Source organism: Triticum urartu, chromosome 5A, assembly GCF_056163025.1.
Source record: "Triticum urartu cultivar PI428250 chromosome 5A, HENAU_Tu73, whole genome shotgun sequence".
Taxonomy (NCBI): Eukaryota; Viridiplantae; Streptophyta; class Magnoliopsida; order Poales; family Poaceae; genus Triticum; species Triticum urartu.
This window is the reverse complement of record NC_141877.1, coordinates 221,963,545-221,984,878: the sequence shown is the minus strand read 5'-3', so window position 1 is coordinate 221,984,878 and position 21,334 is coordinate 221,963,545. Positions and strand designations below refer to the sequence as shown.

Here is a 21,334-nt window from a genome sequence, read left to right as displayed (position 1 = left end):
CACTAATGCGCCATTAATGGCCAAATTAGGTGCGCCATTAGTAGGCCTTTTCCTAGTAGTGACAGTGCTGGGTCGTCAAGATGGGGTGGTTACGAAGGCTTCCTAGCCCGACGGCGCCGTCATGGGAGGAGGCTCACCATCGAAGAGTAGCCGCAAGTGCACAACATCCAAAGAGGTGCAGCCGGGAGGAGGTGAGGATAAGTCGCTCGATTGACAAGAGCAGAGCAGCGGATTGGATCGAGGGGGCCTGCATGTCCACGCCGCCGCCTAGAGTCACCCTGACTGCCATCTCAAACCGCAACCGTGAGTCAACTGCACCACTGCCGCCAGGAATCCCGTCCCCAGCAAGGTTACTTCCTCTGAATCCCTTCTCTACCTGCTCCTCCTGCCCTGCTTATTACATGTCTGATGTGTGCGTGCTTGCTGCTGACGTGCTGCGTTCGTACGTTCTTGCTCGCTGTGTGCGTGCACTCTTGCTTGCTGTGTGCGTGCTTGCTGGCTTGCTGTTGGGTGCTTTGTCGCTGGGTGTTGATCCGCTGATGGCCTGATGCCGGTGCTTTGATGTATATATATTTGTATAATGCTTGTATCATGCTTGATAGAGGCGAGGGTGTCCCGATCTTTCAATGAGGTGATAACTATCGATTTGGTGGAAACAACTTTGACGATCCGACTACAAACGTGCACGACGTTGTGCCTTAGCAATCGCAAAACCAATCTCCCGAGGTTACTGACGGTGCTGGAAACACAATCAGCCTGACCACGAAGGTCTATTCCTCCATGCAATCGAAGAACGAGCAAGAATATGATAATGCAATCTAAATATTGCGAATATAGATGAAGTATTGATAAAGGTGGAGATCCGTAAGCGGTCTTGGTCTGGTCGTTGGACACAAATGAAATACACGAAGTTGCAATGGCTAACTTTTAACTAAACAAATCCCAAAGTCTAAACGATGCCCTAAGGGCTGTATATATGGAGGAGAGAGGGGGAATTTCGTGGCCCTTGATGGAGGGGTCCGAAACCAACCCTAACTCTTGTTTCCCCACACATACGGACTCTAAAAACAGCCTATACTTAAGTACTTCGAAAAGACATGGGCCTGGCCCAATAATAAGGTGACGCAACACCTAGAATAGCCTCTAGACGAAATTTATGAATTGGCATCTTGTATATTTCGTCCCATGCTTCATGCACTCATTATGGTGGCTTTAGAGTCCTGGAATCATCACTTGTAACTCCGTTCTTGTTCCCCTTGCGCATGCCATCATCTCCATGCTTGAACTTGCTCCAAGGTTCATCTTTCTTGTCCAATCTAGGCCCTTCATTTGTAAGCAAAACAAATGTATCCAATTTAGGCAGCATCATATTCTCATGAACATTAGAATCGTTACCAAGAAACGAAAGTACCTGATAATTCAATTGGCGTGCGCGAGCTCTAGTAATTGGTCCAGTATGTATAGCAGCAGGGGCTGTGGGTGTAACAATGGTATTGATGTCCTCATCATCCTCCCCTTCTTGAAATGAAGTCGTCCTCGACGAAATTTCATCGTCCTCACCCAAATAAGGCTTCAAATCTGCAATGTTAAAAGTGGGACTAACCCCAAAATCTGCAGGCAGCTCAAGTTTATATGCATTATCATTTATTTTCTCGAACACCTTAAAAGGACCATCAGCACGTGGCATTAGCTTTGATTTGCGCAAATTAGGAAATCTATCCTTACGCAAATGTAACTGTGGGAGTCCTGGATTAGGGGGTCTCCGAACAGCCGGACTATCTCCATTGGCCGGACTGTTAGACTATGAAGATACAAGATTGAAGACTTCGTCTCGTGTCCGGATGGGACTCTACTTGGCGTGGAAGGCAAGCCAGGCAATACGTATATGGATATCTCCTCCTTTGTAACCAACCTTGTGTAACCCTAACCCTCTTCGGTGTCTATATAAACCGAAGGGTTTTAGTCCGTAGCACAACAATCACAACATACAATCATACCATAGGCTAGCTTCTAGGGTTTAGCCTCTCTGATCTCGTGGTAGATATACTCTTGTAACACTCATATCTTCAATATTAATCAAGCAGGACGTACGGTTTTACCTCCATCAAGAGGGCCCGAACCTGGATAAAACTTCATGTTCCTTGCCTCCTGTTACCATCCGGCCTAGACGCACAGTTCGGGACCCCCTACCCGAGATCCGCCGGTTTTGACACCGACATTGGTGCTTTCATTGAGAGTTCCTCTGTGTCGTCACTGTTAGGCTTGATGGCTCCTACTATCATCGATAGCAATGCGGTCCAGGGTGAGACTTTTCTCCCCAGACAGATCTTCGTATTCGGCGGCTTTGCACTGCGGGCTAATTCGCTTGGCCATCTGGAGCAGATTGAAAGCTACGCCCCTGGCCATCAGGTCAGATTTGGAAGTTTGAATTACACGGCCAACATCCGTGGGGACTTGATCTTGAACGGATTCGAGCCACAGCCGGGCACGCCGCACTTTCGCGGTGGGTATGACCTAGCTCTACCGCCGAACAGTAACCCAGAAGCTGTGCCCACATCAGCTCCGACCCTTAGTTCGGAGCCAACTGCGCCAATCGAGGACGGGTGGTTAGACACCACCTCGGGGTTGGCAGTCTCAACGGCGATCGAGCCGAACACTAGCGCAAATCTCTGTGCAGCCCGTGACTCCAAGGTGTCAGACTCTCTTCCGGAAACCGAACCATCCGCGCCCTTGCCAATCGAATCCGATTGGGCGCCAATCATGGAATTCACCGCCGCGGATATCGTTCAGCACTCGCCCTTCGGCGACATTCCGAATTCATTGAGGTCTCTCTCTTTGTCAGGAGAGCCCTGGCCAGATTACGGCCAACAAGATTGGGATACGGACGACAAAGAAATTCGACGCCCACCCACCACCCACTTTGTAGCCACTGTCGATGACTTAACCAACATGCTCGACTTCGACTCCGCAGACATCGACGGTATGGACAACGGTGCGGGAGGAGAAGATGAACCATCGCCCACAGGGCGCTGGACGTCCACTTCACCATATGACGTATACATGGTGGACACACCAAAAGAAGACGACGACGAGGAATGGAAGGACGCACCGAAGGCTTGTTCCCTCGAGAAGCAGTCAAAGCGGCGGCGCAAGAGCCGCCCCAAATCCCGCCTCGCCAGAAATAACGATCACATAGAACCAGCGTTGGAGCAGGGAAAATCACTGCCGGAACATGGCAATACGGATAATCAAACCGAACAAACCAATTCTGTCAAAGATAATAGTCCGGACGACACAACGCCGGACAGGCACCCGGAGCAGCAGAATGCCCGTCAAAGGCTTGTTGCCACCGCGAGGAGCCTTAAAAAGCAGAAGCAAAGGCTCAAGGCTGCGCAGGACACACTCCAAATCAGATGGAGTAAAATACTCAACACAGCAGCGAACTACGGCGACAATCGCCCCACCAAGAGCTACCCAAAGCGGAAGTTGCTACCTGAATTCGATGAGGAGGCCTCAGACCCCTCACAACCAAAAATCAAAAAAGCCACCTGGCCGGATAAACGACCTCGCGGCCAACGTAGAGCGGCAAATAATACCACTCATAAGACAATACACGATTCACGCGGGGGCTTGCACCAAAAGGACAACGCAACCAGCTCCATCTATGGACCACGCAAGCACGCCCCAGCATACGATATAACATCCGAACAACACGGTACACCCAGATACAGGGGTGCCGCACACCCCCTATGTTTCACCAATGAGGTGCTGGATCATGAATTTCCAGATGGATTCTAACCTGTAAACATAGAGGCATACGATGGAACTACAGACCCTGGGGTCTGGATCGAGGACTATATCCTCCACATCCATATGGCTCGAGGAGATGATCTCCACGCCATCAAATACTTACCACTCAAACTCAAGGGACCAGCCCGTCACTGGCTCAAAGGCCTCCCCGAAAACTCCATTGGAAGCTGGGCAGAACTCGAAGACGCTTTTCGGGCAAACTTCCAAGGGACTTATGTCCGACCTCCGGACGTGGATGATTTGAGTCATATAACTCAACAGCCCGGAGAGTCGGCCCGAAAGCTCTGGAACAGGTTTCTTACTAAAAAGAACCAAATTATCGACTGTCCGGATGCTGAAGCCTTGGCAGCTTTTAAGCACAGCGTCCATGACGAATGGCTTGCCCGACACCTCGGCCAAGAAAAGCCGAGAACGATGGCAGCATTAACAAGCCCCATGACCCGCTTTTGCGCGGGTGAGGACAGCTGGCTAGCCAGATGCAGCACCAGTGACCCCAGTACATCCGAAGTTACAGATGGAAACGGGAAATCACGGCGCCATAGCAATAACAAACGCCGGAACAAAGCGGACATCACGAAGAACACGGCAGTAAGCGCCGGATTCAAAAGCTCTCGGCCAGGTCAGAAGCCGCCCTCTAAAGGCGCTAGAGATGAACTGTCGAACCTAAATAAAATTCTGGACCAAATATGTCAGGTCCATAGCACCCCTGGCAAACTAGCCAATCATACCCACAGAGAATGTTGGGTCTTCAAGCAGCCCGACAAGCTCAACACCGTACACAAGGGGGAGGATAACCAAGCGAAGATGAGGATGAGCCTCTCAAGGGAGACGCTGGGGAACAAAAGAAATTTCCACCAGAGGTCAAAACAGTAAACGTGTTGCACGTGATCAATGGAAGAAACAAAACGACACTCCCAGCAAAATACGCCCGAAGGCCTGTCACCGTGGAGTCCTGCCACCGGTCGTCTCAACCGATCACTTTCGACCATCGTGATTACTCAGCAAGTATCCGGCATGCGGGATGGGCTGCCCTGGTATTGAACCAAGTAATTGACGGATACTGCTTCGCACGAGTCTTGATGGACGGTGGCAGCAGTCTAAATCTGATATACCAGAATACAATCCGCGAAATGGGGATAGACCCAACAAAAATTCGCCATAGCAATATTACCTTTAAAGGAGTAACGCCAGGCCCAGGGGCTCGTTGCACAGGCTCCCTGCTACTAAAAGTTATATTCGGCCTCCCCGATAACTTCCGTAGCGAACATCTAATCTTCCATATCGCTCCGTTCCAAAGTGGCTATCAAGCACTACTCGGACGCGAAGCTTTCGCTCGCTTTAATGCAATACCACACTATGCTTCCCTCACACTCAAGATGCCCGGTTCATGTGGCATCATTACAGTGAATGGAAATGTTCAGCAATTCCTGCGCGCCAAAGAGCGTGCGGCTGCCTTGACAGCCACACACTAAAAACGGCCTCACCAACTAACATATTTAGCAGGTCGTCACGACCTCGGACACGGTTAGACGAGTCTGGTGCAGCTATATGCAATTTATACCGGATCAATGATCACACCCCTATTACAAATACAAGGGGCTCAGCGTGCGCAGACAAATAATCATCGTGCTACACCCGTCCAGGATATGGCACAACGGAGACACAGGCGCAGACGTGCAGCAAGGACCCGCTCCAAGGATTCTTTTTAGACCAAGACCCTGTGTAAACCTTTTTTTATTGTCTCTTGTTGATACATATCCACCGAATTCTCAGCACCATTGAGAAGGATGCTGATGTCTTGGCATGTGGACATGTCAGAATAATGCACGTACCTGGACACAAGGGGCTTCTTACAAGCGGCACTATTTAGGCCCGGTTTATACCATAAAGACCGAATACCTTAGGGAGTGTTCGGCGTCGCGAGTTCGGCCTTATATGCATCAGCTCCGAATCATTGTCTTTGGTCAAATGTTGGGTTTGCTCGGCTCCTGTGTTTTGGTGACTTACGTTCCGCTTTACCGGCTAAGGTAGCACAAGGAGAATTACTGCGATTGTGCCCTGGTTCATCCAGACGAGTGCCTTACTAGAGAAAGCCAAAAACTGACTGTCATGATAAAGCGTGAGACTGGTCAACCACTAGATGACCTATCGGAATGCTAGAATTCCTCCGCCTTAACGAAGGGCCGTTTTTCGGCCAGGAATATACGCACCCCGCGATCGGGAGAGTGCGGAGCCACCAGGGGCTATCTAGTAGCCCCACTGTCAAACACCTATGGCTAAGTGAAAATGTTAAAGCATTGTAGTATGGTTGCCTCGCTCGCTACGCTATCACCTCCTTATCAGGACCAAGACATTGGGTTAAGTGTGAACACACGTTTTTTGTGAGCACCTCCGCATTATATGCGTGGGGGTTGAAGCCGATGGCTGCAATCTTTCAGGTTATACACATGTATACATAAACGGCCGCACAGGAGGTATCATACTACTTTCAGTCAAAAGTATAAACATAGCCTTATAAAAACTTCATAAAAGCATTATGTTTACAATGAGAATACATATCACTCAAACATAATATTTTTCGAGCACTGGGCCTCTATTAAACGAGCACCCACAAGAACTTCCTCGAAATAGTGTTCGGCAGCCACACGGCCTATGGCCGAACCCTGCGCTGCAATAGTGGTAGCGTCCATCTCCGCCCAGTATGCTTTAACACGGGCAAGGGCCATCCGCGAGCCTTCTATGCACGCCGACCTCTTCATTGCATTAATACGCGGCACCGCATCAAGAAACTGCTGCACTAAGCTAAAATAACTGTTCGGCTTAGGCCCTTCCGGCCATAGCTGATCCACAACAGACCTCATGGCGAGTCCGGACAACCTATTCAGTTCGGCCCATTCGGCTAGCTGGTCAGTCAAGGAAAGCGGACGCTCTGGAACGTGGAATTGCGTCCAGAATAGCTTGTCCACGTCACGATTTGCCTGACCTTGGAAGTACTTCGCCGCATCGGCAGCGCTCGCCGCCAAATCCATATACGCATCTGCCGAGCTCCATAGCCGATCCAGAGGGGCATACCGTGGATCTCTGAACTTCCTCGGCTTCCCCGGCTTCCCGCAGCTCCTCCTTCTTTGCCCTCATAGAAGAATGGGTGTCTTTGTCTGCCGCCGCGGCCTTCTCAAGGTCCGTTGCCTTCGCTCTATTTTCTTTCTCAAGGACCCGGCAACGGTCGGCAGTGTCTTTTTAACTCTACGGCCATCTTGGCCATCTTCTCCTGGCTCCCGGAATGTGCGGCCTTCTCGACTTTCATCTCTTCAGCTGCCTTCAAAGCAGCCACAGTACTAATCCTCGCTTGTTCCTTGGCTCGGGCAAGTTCCGCCCGCAAGGCTTCCACGGTGGCAGCTCCATCTGCAGTCACAACATATTAAAGATACTGGCATTATGCTGCTCTTACTATGTGGCGTTCACCGGATGATCACACTTACCCTGTGCCTCGTCAAGCCTCTTGTTAACAAGCTCGATGTCGGCGTCTGCCGCATCCAGTTGCCATTTTAATTGGTCAAACTCATTAGTCCGGCTAGCCACCGGAGCTTCCACCACCTGCACATAGAGGCAGTCTGGTTATTGCCTGGGAGTATGATCCTCTGTTCGCCGCCGGTCTCGACGACAACCAGAGTCTCAGGGGCTACTATCTACACAGGGCACACCTAACATGTGTAGTACTATCACATATTATCTCACATACCTCAAAGCCTGTCAGTAGACTCATAAAGGCTTCATGTAATCGACTTTTAGCGGACGAGATTCTCTCCATCACCATACCCATCAACATACGGTGCTCTTCTGAGATGGCCGCTCGCCCCACCAACTCCCTCAGAACGTCCGACCGCACACCAGGCGGTGCCGGACTCTTTCGTATGCTCTCTTCGTGAGCCGGACACTGGGGACTTCTGGGGTCTACGGAACTATCTTCTGGCCTCACCGGATCCGAAGAGGCCCTCCGCGACGACACTTTGGGGTCGCTCGCTTCTGGAGCGGAGGAGTCCAGGGGAGGCGTTTCGCTCTCCATCATCTCCGGAAGAAGATCCCCCGAAGACGAACTCATTTGAGAGGGGCTGAGGCCCGAACTGCAAGATATATGCGGTGGTTGTTTTCTCAGAGGAAAAAGATAGCATACTCTTACTATTAAAATATTGTGGATCACTTACAACTCGTTGGAGGGCTGATCCCCTTGCGGACTTTGTGCGGCAAAAGCACCCTCCGAGGCAGGACCCTCTATGGGCGACTTCTTCTCCCGTTTGGAGGGCTTCCAGATCCTCAGAAGCAGTCCTTTTCCTCCCCCGGTCGTCCTCCTTCGTGGAAACGCTCGTTCCCTCGGTCGGAACGGGTAGCGATGGGGGCCCGCGTTCGCTTGTATTATCCCCCTCGGTATCTTCCTTCAAGGGCTCCAGGCAAGGTGCGACCTCGAGCATCTTCTCCAATACCGGATTTTCCAAACCCTCAAGGAGGGGGGCCAAACACCGAATCATCTTCGCCTTCTTTAGCCAGTCCTGGTCAAAAGGCGAACTCTCAAAAATAACCTCGAATAAAAGACAGTGTGTTCGGCTAGAGGATTTCTTACTTGTTCGGCGGCGCGGTTACTGCTCAGGCCCACGTCCTCGGTGATATCCGGACATTCCACTTGAGGTCCGAAGAATGACTTGTACATCTCCTCGTGCGTTAGGCCGAGGAAACTTTGAATGGCACGTGGTCCCTCTGGGTTGAACTCCCAAAAGCGCGGGGACCGGCGTTTGCAAGGCTGGACTTGGCGAACCAGCATAACTTGTATTACCGCAACCAAATTGAAATCTCCCTCGAAGAGATCTCGGATGCGGCTTTGCAGCATAGGCACGTCCTTGGCTGGACCCCAGCTCAGACCCCTGCTGATCCATGACATCAGTTGTGGTGGGGGGGCCCGAGCGGAAAGCGGGGGCAGCCGCCCACTTAGCACTTCTGGGAGCCGTGACATAAAACCACTCCCGTTGCCATAATTCGGGCACCTCTGGAAAGGAACCTCTCGGCCATGGAGCTCCTGCCATCTTACCTATTGATGCACCTCCGCACGCGGCTTGTTGCCCCTCGATCATCTTCGGCTTTACTTCAAAGGTCTTGAGCCACAGGCCAAAGTGAGGGGTAACGCGGAGGAAGGCCTCACACACGATAATAAATGTCGTGATGTGGAGAAAGGAGTCCAGGGCTAGATCGTGGAAATCTAACCCGTAATAGAACATCAAGCCCCTGACGAAAGGATCCAGAGTGAGGCCTAGACCTCGGAGGAAGTGGGAGACGAACACAACGTTCTCGTTGGGTTCGGGAGTAGGGATGACCTGCCCTCGAGCAGGCAGCCGATGCGACACCTCGGGGGTCAGATATCTGGCGTCCCTCAACTTCTTGATGTCCTCTTCCATAACGGAGGAGTGCGTCCATCGGCCTTGAAGGCTGGATCCCGACATGGTTGAAGATCCGGAGCACCTGACCTGGGCTTTGGGTGTTAGAACTCGAGGCGGGGGAAGGGTTTGGTTGAGCACGGGAGGGAAAAAGAGAAAACCTTGTCCCCTTATAAAGAAGGTGAATATCAAGTGTCCTCTCCGTAGCCGTTTAGGAGTTATCTATAATCTAGGAGTCCTAGACACGGTTGGGTTACCCACGAACCGCATTAATGAGAATCTCGTAATTAGGGGAACACGATCTCCGCTTCGGCAAGACGTGTCAAGAAACCGCCTTGCGTCATGTGTGTAGATGGTTAAGAGAAATAGTTCGAATAAAAACCGGGCCATGACATAACGTCATGTTGCCAAAACAAGCTAGCGGATTAGATCTGCGAAAACGTTATTCTCTCTGTGGTGGAATGTGGAATTTGTTTTGCAGGGTTGGACACTATCCTCGTATTCAACTTCTTTTGTCATGTATTCAGAAAAGGAACCCGCCTTGCAATGCCGAAGACAACTGTGCGCCGGACTCATCATCATTGAAGCCTGGTTCAGGGGCTACTATGGGAGTCCTGGATTAGCGGGTCTCTGGACAGCCGGACTATCTCCATTGGCCGGACTGTTAGACTATGAAGATACAAGATTGAAGACTTCGTCTCGTGTCCGGATGGGACTCTACTTGGCGTGGAAGGCAATACGTATATGGATATCTCCTCCTTTGTAACCGACCTTCTGTAACCCTAACCCTCTTCGGTGTCTATATAAACCGAAGGGTTTTAGTCCGTAGCACAACAATCACAACATACAATCATACCATAGGCTAGCTTCTAGGGTTTAGCCTCTCTGATCTCGTGGTAGATCCACTCTTGTAACACTCATATCTTCAATATTAATCAAGCAGGACGTAGGGTTTTACCTCCATCAAGAGGGCCTGAACCTGGGTAAAACTTCGTGTTCCTTGCCTCCTGTTACCATCCGGCCTAGACGCACAGTTCGGGACCCCCTACCTGAGATCCACCGGTTTTGACACCGACAGTAACCAAACAAGATCTCCAGGTGCAAACACAACATGTTTTCTACCCTTATCTCCAGCAAGTTTACATTTAGCATTCATACGCTCAATGTTTTCCTTAGTTAACTCATGCATTTTTAAAATCAATTCAGCACGTTCTTTAGCATCAAAATTAACCTTCTCCGAAGATGGAAGAGGCAACAAATCAATAGGTGCACGAGGTAGGAAACCATACACAATTTCAAAAGGGCACATCTTAGTAGTAGAATGCAATGAACGATTATAAGAAAATTCAATATGAGGCAAGCATTCTTCCCACATTTTCTTGTTATTCTTCAAAACAACCCTAAGAATAGTAGACAATGTTCTATTGACTACTTCAGTTTGTCCATCAGTTTGGTGGTGACAAGTAGTACTAAAAAGTAGTTTAGTCCCCAACTTAGCCCATAAACATCTCCAAAAGTGGCTAAGAAATTTAGTATCACGATCTAAAACAATAGTATTTGGCACACCATGCAAGCAAATAATTTCACGAAAGAACAAATCAGCAACATTAACAGCATCATCACTTTTATGACATGGTATAAAGTGTGCCATTTTCGAGAACCTATCCACGACAACAAATATGCTATCCCTCCCCTTCTTTGTTCGAGGTAAACCTAAAACAAAGTCCATAGGTATATCCTCCCAAGGAACACTAGGTACAGGCAAAGGCATATATAAACCATGAGGATTGAGTCGTGACTTAGCTTTTTGACATGTAGTGCAGCGAGCAACAAAACTCTGAACATCCCGTCTCATCTTTGGCCAAAAGAAATGTGTAGCAAGTACATCCTCCGTCTTCTTCACGCCAAAGTGTCCCATTAGTCCTCCTCCATGCGCCTCCTGCAACAACAAAAGACGAACGGAGCTAGCTGGAATGCATAGCTTGTTAGCACGAAACACAAATCCATCATTAAGAACGAACTTGTTCCAAGTTCTCCCTTCCTTACAATTCTGCAATACATCTTTAAATTCAGCATCATGCACATATTGATCTTTGATGGTCTCCAAACCAAATATTTTAAAGTCAACTTGTGAAAGCATAGTATAACGACGAGAGAATGCATCAGCAATAACATTTTCTTTACCCTTCTTGTGCTTAATGACATAAGGGAAAGTCTCAATGAATTCAACCCATTTAGCATGTCTATGGTTCAATTTTTCTTGACTTTTAATGTGTTTCAAATATTCATGATCAGAATATATAACAAATTCCTTTGGCCATAAATAATGTTGCCATGTTTCTAAGGTCCGAACAAGAGCATATAATTCTTTATCATAAGTAGAATAGTTCAGACTAGGCCCACTCAATTTTTCAGAAAAGTATGCAACAGGTTTGCCATCTTGTAATAACAAACCTCCTAATCCAATTCCACTAGCATCACATTCAAGCTCGAAAGTCTTATTGAAACCAGGAAGTTGGAGTAAAGGAGCATGTGTCAACTTATCTTTCAATACCGTGAAGGCTTCTTCCTGTGCGGTACCCCAAACAAAAGGCAGATCCTTCTTTGTAAGCTCGTTGAGAGGTGCAGCAATGGTTTGGAAATCTCGCACAAAACGCCTATAAAAACCAGCAAGGCCAAGGAAACTCCTCACTTGTGTGACCGTTTTGGGCTACGGCCATCTCTCAATAGCTTCAATCTTGGCTTTATCAACTTCAATTCCCTATGGAGTAACAACATAGCCAAGAAAATATACTCGGTCGGTGCAAAAGGTGCAATTTCCAAGGTTACCAAACAAACGTGCATCACGTAGAGCAATAAAAACAGCACGTAAATGTTCCAAATGTTCCTCCAAAGATTTGCTATAAATCAGTATATCATCAAAATAGACTACCACAAATCGTCCAATGAAAGCACGTAAAACTTCGTTCATTAGTCTCATGAAAGTACTAGGTGCATTAGTTAACCCAAAAGGCATGACTAACCACTCATATAAACCAAACTTAGTTTTAAATGCCGTTTTCCATTCATCTCCCAATTTCATACGAATTTGATGGTATCCACTACGCAAATCAACTTTGGAGAATATTGTAGAGACACTTAATTCATCAAGCATGTCGTCTAGCCTAGGAATAGGATGACGATAACGAATAGTAATATTATTAATGCCTCTACAATCAACACACATACGCGATGTACCATCCTTTTTTGGCACTAAAATGATAGGAACAACACAAGGACTAAGGGATTCACGTATATAACCTTTGCCGAGCAGTTCTTGTACTTGACGCATAATCTCCTTCGTCTCCTCTAGATTGGTATGGTATGGTGCACGGTTGGGTAATGATGCACCGGGAATTAAGTCAATTTGATGCTCAATCCCTCAAATAGGTGTTAATCCCGGTGGCATGTCTTGTGGAAAGACATCAGCGAATTCCTTCAAAATGTTAGTGACATAGGAGGCAAAGAGGAAGGCACGTCCTCGAATGAAAATAATGCCTGTTTGCACACAAAAGCATAGCAAACAGATTTGCTAAAATCTAAATCATCAATATCAGATTTGGTGGCAAGTAAACATGCCATTTTCAATTTAATTTCAGAAGCAACACTAGATGGTTTATTATTAGGCTGCATTTGTTACTCAAATTCTTTTGCCACAATCTGATTTTCACTTCTATTTTTCTCCTGTTTTGCTTTATTAGCTCTATTAATATCATCTTTCAAAATGGAATCAGGAGTCATAGGAAGCAAAGTAATATTTTTATCCTTATGAACAAGAGTATACTGATTGTTTCTACCATGGTGTACATAATTTTTATCAAATTGCCATGGTCTACCAAGTAATAAGGAACATGCTTGCATAGGTACCACATCACAATCAACATAATCAGGATATGTAGAGATACTAAAATGCACATGAACAGTACGTGTTACCTTAACCTTGCTGTTGTTGTTGAACCATTGGATGTAGTAAGGATGTGGATGTGATCTTGTGGTGAGAGATAGCTTCTCCACCATCTCCATGCTAGCCAAGTTATTGCAGCTCCCTCCATCTATGATGACGCGAATAGAACGTTCCTTCACAACTCCCTTTGTATGGAACAGATTATGCCTCTGATTTTGCTCAGCTTGTGCAACCTGCACACTCAAAACACATTGAGCAACTAAACATTCATACCTGTCAGCATCTTTAGCAGCCATGTATTGCGTTTCATGATCAGAATCCTCTCCACCGTGTTCTTCATGTGTAATAAGTGCCAAAGTCTCCTCATCATAGTCACTAGCGGACTCATACCCACCATCCTCAGTAGCAATCATCACACGCTGAGATTGGCATTCTCTCGCAAAATGTCCTCTTCCCTTACAATGACGACAAATAATATCACTTGTGTGCCCTGTTGATGCCATGGAAGAAGAAGAGCTCTGCGCAGGTCCGGCAGGTGTGCCCTTGGCAGATAGTGGTGGTTGTGCCTGCTTTCTTGTATCACGGCTAGAGGTGTCACCTGATGGAGGTGCTGGTGGAGTGGAAGTAGAGGATGCACGTGGTGTCCATGATGAAGATCGACCTGCAGAAAAGTTAGTTCGCGCCAATGCATGTCGATCCTGCACTACACGTTCAGCTTTACAAGCAAGATGGAATGAATGAGAGATATTAGTATACTCCTTATACTCTAGAATGGTCTGAATCTCTCTATTTAATCCACCCATAAAACATGCAAGCATAGCTTCATTCTCCTCAACAATACCACATCTAATCATGCCAGTTTGTAATTCCTAATAATATTCTTTTACAGAATTTTTTCCTTGTCATAAATGCTGCAATTTTTGAAGTAATTTACATTGATAATATGGTGGAACCCAACAAGTATGCATAGCAGTTTTCAAAGCAGCCCAAGTAGCTGGAATAAGATATAATCTACAATGTTCAGACCACCAAACACATGCAAAGCTAGTGAAAGCACAAACAGCAGCAGGAACACGTCTCTCCTCAGGATATTGTAAACATGTCACTACTGGGAGAAGGCATGCTAGTGGCGCACCAGTTTTGCCTACTAATGGCACACTACTGGTGCGCCACTAGCATCATACCATTAGTATACCAGATACTAATGGCGCACCTGTAGCGCGCCATTAGTATGCCTAGAGGTGCGCCATTACTATCTGATTTAGTACTGGCGCACCACATAGAAGTGCGCCATTAGTAATAATATTTTTTCAATTTTTTTTTCAATTTTTTTTTATTTTTTTTAAATTTTTTCTTAATCACAGGTCACTATGGCTTAGTCTCGGGTCAATATGCTTAATCTTAGGTCAAATCGCACTCCGTGGTCAAACTTCCCAAAAGGTCACCCATCCTCACACTACTCCAGCCCAAGCACGCTTAACTTCAGAGTTCTATCCAACCCCAACACCAGCTCACTTCACAGGCACTTGTTAATATATCTAGCATATCAATACTATTAAACCTTGTTGATGTTTAGGACTTTGTTCATGTTGATGAGTGTGATGAAATTTTGAAAAAATATTTCAAACTTCCGTTCATATTACGTATCATATTTTGAAAAAAAACTAGAAAAAAATCAAAAAAAAATTTCTGTTACTAGTGGCGCACCTAGCATACGGTGCGCCACTAGTAAGTTTGAAATTTTTTGATTTTTTTGCCTCCGGATCTTAAAAGCCCCCTAACTTTTTTTCTGTTAGATTTTTTAGGATTTTGAAAATGTTTAACGGGGTTCCCCCCCGGTTAAATTCGGATGTAACTTTTCGAGTAGATGATTTTTCATATATAAAACTTTTTAATCCGAGTTCGTATGCAAAAGTTATGCCCATTTTACAAATTCCAGAGAGATTTTGCAAATAAAGTGGAAATTCATATTTGTAAATTTTCCCAACAAGTAGACCACATATCACATGGGAAACTTATTTTCTTTTATTTTTTGACATTTCCATCTTTTTCTTTTATTTTTTTAAACTGAAAAGGCGGTCCACGGGGGGGGGGGGTGCATTCGGTGGAATTTTTTGTCAAAGCTAGTAATGGCGCACCATGGGTGTGGTGCGCCATTACTAGTTTAACTAGTAATGGCGCACCACACCCACGATGCGTCATTACTAGTTTTGAAAAAAAAACAAATTCTGAATTTTTTTGAAAAAAACTTAGTAATGGCGCACCAGTGGACAGTGCGCCATTACTAGTTTTGAAAAAATAAAAAAATTGAAAAATTTTTACTAGTGGCGCACCGTAGACGTGCTGCGCCATTACTAGTTTAATTAGTAATGGCGCACTATCCACTGGTGCGCCATTACTTGTTTTGAAAAAAAAATGAATTTTTTTTGTTACTAATGGCGCACCGTGGATTTGGTGCGCCATTAGTATTTGGACACTAATGGCGCACCAACACATGGTGCGCCATTAGTATATACTAACGACGCACCACATGTCTGGTGCGCCATTAGTGGCCATATCATTTATAGCCCTTTTCCTAGTAGTGTGTAAATCGTTGTTCAGTTTCTAACTCCCAAGTAAGATATATATCAGGAACATATCTACCCTCAAATGGTGAAATATTCAATTTTAGTTTAGGAAGATGGTCATGTACCTCGGGTGGTGGTGCAGCCCTACCGTTGCGATGATATGCATGAGGACGACCTGGTGGTGGTGGTGTTGGTGGTTGCACGTAGTTCTGATTTTGGTCAACCTCATCCTCGTAATGGTCCTCCACCTCTGCAGTAGCAGCAGGAGCGGTAGAAGCATCAACAGCGGCACCAGAATTTTGCCCAGGGTCAATGGGAATGCGTTGTGCTCGTCCCACATGATTTGGAAAGCGACATTGTTGTTGTTGTTGTTGTTGTAGAGGTGCGTTAGGGGCAGCCCGTGGTGGTAGTGGAAGACGCGCGAGCAATTCATTAAACCTGTTATCGAGCTTTGTTTTGAACGTCCTCTCCATGTCATCTATCTTCTCCATGGCCTCTTCAAATCGGTTTACCACATCTTGCACCTGTCCACTCATCATTTGCTGAAATTTATCATGCAACTCATTATTCGTCAGGTTCTCCCAGTCAGTCTCATCGGCTTGTGATCCTGCCATGGTTAGCAGCAATAGAAACACACAAGAATATGATCCTACAGACTGCTAACAAGAGGTGGTGGTGGATGTCACAAATCCGTCAAGCAAATCTCAAATTCTTACCAGTTCTTACCCAGCAGCAGGCGGTGATCGGCAACCGTCGTAGTCAAAACTCTCAAAGCTTGGATAGAGCGATTACCAGGGAGAGTCAACACACGAGTAGATGTATGTGGAGCTGGGAAGGCTCATAATATGGTAGCAAAAAGGGTCAGCAATAATCAATTCAGAGATGCAAAGTTGAATAAATGCGCAACGACGGTACTGTGCTGGTCCTAGGCTAGACCGTGCTAGAGACGCGAGCCTAGAACACTAACAAAATCACGGTGCTGCACGTAAACAAGGGAAAAGCACACTCTGGAAATTTTTTTTCGCTTTTTTGCGCTCCTTTTTTTTGCGAAAAATCACTGTAATGGCGAGTGTCTCGAAACTCTTCCCTCATCAAACTGATAGGATGGGCATGACTTGTTTTTGACTTATTTTCGGAAATCAGGGCAGCGACAACGAAAAAGTGTGACAAAAAATCACTATGATGGCACGTGGCTCAAAAGACTGAGAAAAGCCTAAAAATAGGATAGGGAAAAAATTGCCTGTGAAAATTTTGGCCTAAAAACTGCCCGAGGGTCTCCAGACTCTTTTTTTTCGAGACCTACTCAGGCAAGGAAACACGAATCGGAAATTAGACGGACCTCGAAAACAAACCTAATATGAAAGGAACTCGAATTGGTAGTGGATATATGATGGTAGGATATGGCAGCGGTGGTGGTATATGGATACAGATTGGTGGTGGTATATGGATACGGATCGATGGCGGATAAGCGGTGGTGGTAGATGGCAGGAACGAAGATGATGGTGCGGCGGCGGCGTGACAACTTATGACCAGAACTTGAAACTCTAAAAGACTAGACTCTAAGACCAGCAACTAGACACGACGATGCAACCGCAAATTCAACAAAGCAAAATACTGAAAAGACTATGCAAAGGCTCAGATTGGTTCGGATATGATGAACTAACCCTAAATTTTTTTGGCTTTTTTCGTGGACTGTAGGTATGAAGAACAGACTCGATCTAAACTATGAAAAACTGGAAAATCTCACCGAGCAACCTGAAAATCTGATACCACTTTATAGAGGCGAGTGTGTCCTGATCTTTCGATGAGGTGATAACTATCGATTTGGTGGAGACGACTTTGACGATCCGACTACAAACGTGCACGATGTTGTGCCTTAGCAATCGCTAAACCAATCTCCCAAGGTTACTGACGATGCTGGAAACACGATCAGCCTGACCATGAAGGTCTATTCCTGCATGCAATCAAAGAACGAGCAAGAATATGATAATGCAATCTGAATATTGCGAATATATGAAGTATTGATAAAGCTGGGGATCCGTAAGCGGTCTTGGTCTGGTCGTTGGACACAAAAAAGTTGCAATGGCTAACTTTGACTAAACAAATCCCAAAGTCTAAACGATGCCCTAAGGGCTGTATATATGGAGAGAGGGGGGATTTCGTGGCCCTTGGTGGAGGGGTCTGAAACCAACCCTAACTCTTGTTTCCCCACACATACGGACTCTAAAAACAGCCTATACTTAAGTACTTCGAAAATACATGGGCCTGGCCCAATAATAAGGTGACGCAGCACCTAGAATAGCCTCTGGGCGAAATTTATGAATTGGCATCTTGTATATTTCGTCCCATGCTTCATGCTCTCATTATGGTGGCTTCAGAGTCCTGGAATCATCACTTGTAACTCCGTTCTTGTTGCCCTTACGCATGCCATCATCTCCATGCTTGAACTTGCTCCAAGATTCATCTTTCTTGTCCAAGCTAGGCCCTTCATTTGTAAGAAAAACAAACGTATCTAATTTAGGCAGCATCATATTCTCATGAACATTAGAATCATTACCAAGAAATGAAAGTACCTGATAATTCAATTGGCGTGAGCGAGCTCTAGTAATTGGTCCAGTATGTATAGCAGCAGGGGCTGTGGGTGTAACAATGGTATTGATGTCCTCATCAATGCTTTATTGTAAACTACTTGTTGTGGCTGACCCGTTGATGTTGTTGCTTTGCTGGCCAGGGAAGTTCAGTGTCATAAAGACACAGGAGATATTCAGTTATGTCGATCGGGGAAATTAATGATCATTCAATCAACAAATGGGGCAGTATTCTGATCTTATTTCATCTCATGCATTGATTATTTGTTGTCTTCTTTGCATACATATTTTATTAATTATTTATATATACTTGTTGTATCTTTGTAATGCTGTTTTTACAAATTGCCGTATCCTATGTGCTTGTTTCCATATCGTCGTATCTGTGTTGTTGTATGGTGCTTCATAGCAAAAAATTATACTTACTAAAGAAAGTGTTCCTTTTCTTGGTCCAATTGCTCCATGAACATGATCACGTTTCTACTAATTGATTATACATATGATCTTTCTTTTGATTATTTTGCGATACTTCTGATTGACACTATGAGGTGCTTCCTTGTCATGCAGATTCATCCTTTACTTAAATACTGATGATGATATGGTTGTAAATTAGTCTGGTATGTTCCAATAGTTGTCTCCCCCAGAAGATTTTTTTGTCAGAATAGCTTACCTAAAGAGTTGTTTGCCTAGATGCATCATTTACTTATACACTGATGATATTGCTGTAGTTAAACAAATGGGTGAAAAACCACATCAACCCAGCTATAAGAATGCAATCTTATGATTCATGCTCACCTATGGTTGGTTGCTATATTGTACATTCTTTTGACGAAACTATATTGTACATTTAATAACCTGACTTCTTCCATGAGAGATCACTACTTAGAGGTTTAACTGAGTGAGATTGGGTTTAGGGACAAGAAGAGGAACCATGGGCGGGTGCTCTTGCGACTCTCGGCTGGTTCCAAGATTGTGCTTGATCGGTTTATCTGTCTGTGCAGGGATGGCAAGGCAGCTTGAAGGTGGTCACAGCCATCTCGTAGAGATGGTGCAAGCTGTCAAGAATCACGGTGTTGGGGCACTACACTTCACCGCCGGGTGCAAGATGGTGGAAGTGTGCGAGTACCTTCTGAGGATGTCCAGGTGGACGTGGATGCCGTTGACCAAGCAGGTGTGTCTCTGCAAATTAATGTTGGTGTTTTTTGCTCTTTTCAGATTTTATGCTTGGTGTATAAGCATACATGTCACTCACTGTATGTAACTTTCAGTGCAAGATTAAAATAGGGGATAAATCATTATGGAAGGTATATGATTGAATAGCAAATTGGATGGATTTACTGGCATATCATTTATTTGTGACTGCATGATCTGAATTGCGCATCTCTGAAAATATGTTAGGCTCTTGCCCTTGGAAGATTAGACTGATGTGGTGTTGATTTGTAAATAAATGGCATGCTTACCATTTTGATTTAGGTGTGTAGGAAGAAGCGAAAAAAGAATCATAATCTCAGGTTTAGACATGCACAAGGCCACTGATCACAAATAAATAGGAACAAATGCAGTATTGTGATTTTGAGCAAGAGAAATAGAAGTACAGTTTATTGTTCATATTTTAAGCTACACTTGAACCTTGTCCTAATAACTAGGGCTGTTGTGATGTTGCCCTATTATAAGTGCCTTTATTATACGTTTGGTTAAGTCGAGTGTATAGCGAAGAGAAGGCTAGCTGAACCATGCTAAATATGGAAAGAAGCAGGAGCTATACACATGATCGGTTGTTCATCATTTCAAGTTTGACTTATTATTAGTTGATTACCTGCTTCTATGCGGTGAACAAATGAGTAAGCAGTTTTAGTTGATAAAGGTGTAGGCAGCACATCTTTTTTGCTCCATTTTTTGGTTTATAAGTCAGGGTTGTTTAGCCTCTGAATATCTTAATTGTAAAACAGTTTTGATGCAATTTTTGAACCATTCAGTCTATTTTGTTTGTGTAGTTCATGGTACCACATCTGCATGCTACATCTTGTGTAGATTTGGCTACCACATTATATGATGTTTCACTTTGCTCCATCAAAGTTCCAGTAAAAAATTGAATTGAACATCTTTTTGTAGACATACAAAAATGGTCCTGCATTTTTTACATCGCCCTGACATCCAATTCAAACTATATTTTCTGCCTAAACTGTTGCATACCTATGAGATCATGGGATAACTCAGACACGAGCCGGTGTCCAGTGCGCAGTTGGGTGCATTATTTGGTGACATCCAGTGCTAACTGTCTAATGCTGAGTAATCAAATATTTTCCATGAAGTGCTTCTTGGTATTTTACAACCGTTTACTCTAAATTCTGGTCTTCATGCCTTCAGACAATTTTCAGGTTGCTTTTCCACGATTTCAAATAACTTATACTATGCTCGGGGCGTATCTAGATCTAGCACAGAAGAGATGTGTTTCTTGAAGACCTGAAAAATGATAATACTAACAGGATTGTTTTTAATAATGCCAGTACTGCTCCATAAAATAAACATAGAACTACAAAGCTCGTGTTCACTCCTGCAAATAAAATTCATAACAGTTAATTCTGCTATAGTTGTAGATCTGCATCCTTTATTCTCGCAATAGTTAATTCTAAGGCCATTCATATCATTGCAGATTTTGCCTATTCTCTGAGATGGATGATGATGAGCGGTGCAACCGAAAATTCAGAGCTGGCTTTACACACTTCAGTGGGTAAGTGAAGTTCCAGTTTTTCTTCTGTACCCTATTACTGCTCTGTTGTACAGAGAGCAGTGAGTTTATATTAGCTAAATGTTAGATTGGAATGCAGGAGTAGCATGACAACACCAAGCTAGAGACCTGAAGAGAAGCAAGGGGATGGACCAAGGAAACTAGAAATGTGTTGTCGTGATGTGGGTCATGTCGTCTTCGTCCATCTCCATTGAGGCATATATACATAGGTTAGGTATAGGAAAGGAGACCGTCTCCATGGAACTCTTACTGATGTGTAA

The 21,334-nt window shown here is 45.2% G+C and overlaps 1 long non-coding RNA gene across 1 annotated transcript; it reads left to right on the top strand.

The window, feature by feature from the left end:
* Positions 1–60: 60 nt before the first annotated feature.
* On the top strand, positions 61–20,859 carry LOC125515842 (uncharacterized). The gene is made up of 3 exons (XR_015604325.1): positions 61–349; positions 18,472–19,496; positions 20,704–20,859. It is a non-coding gene; the product is annotated as an uncharacterized LOC125515842 (long non-coding RNA).
* Positions 20,860–21,334: the final 475 nt, after the last annotated feature.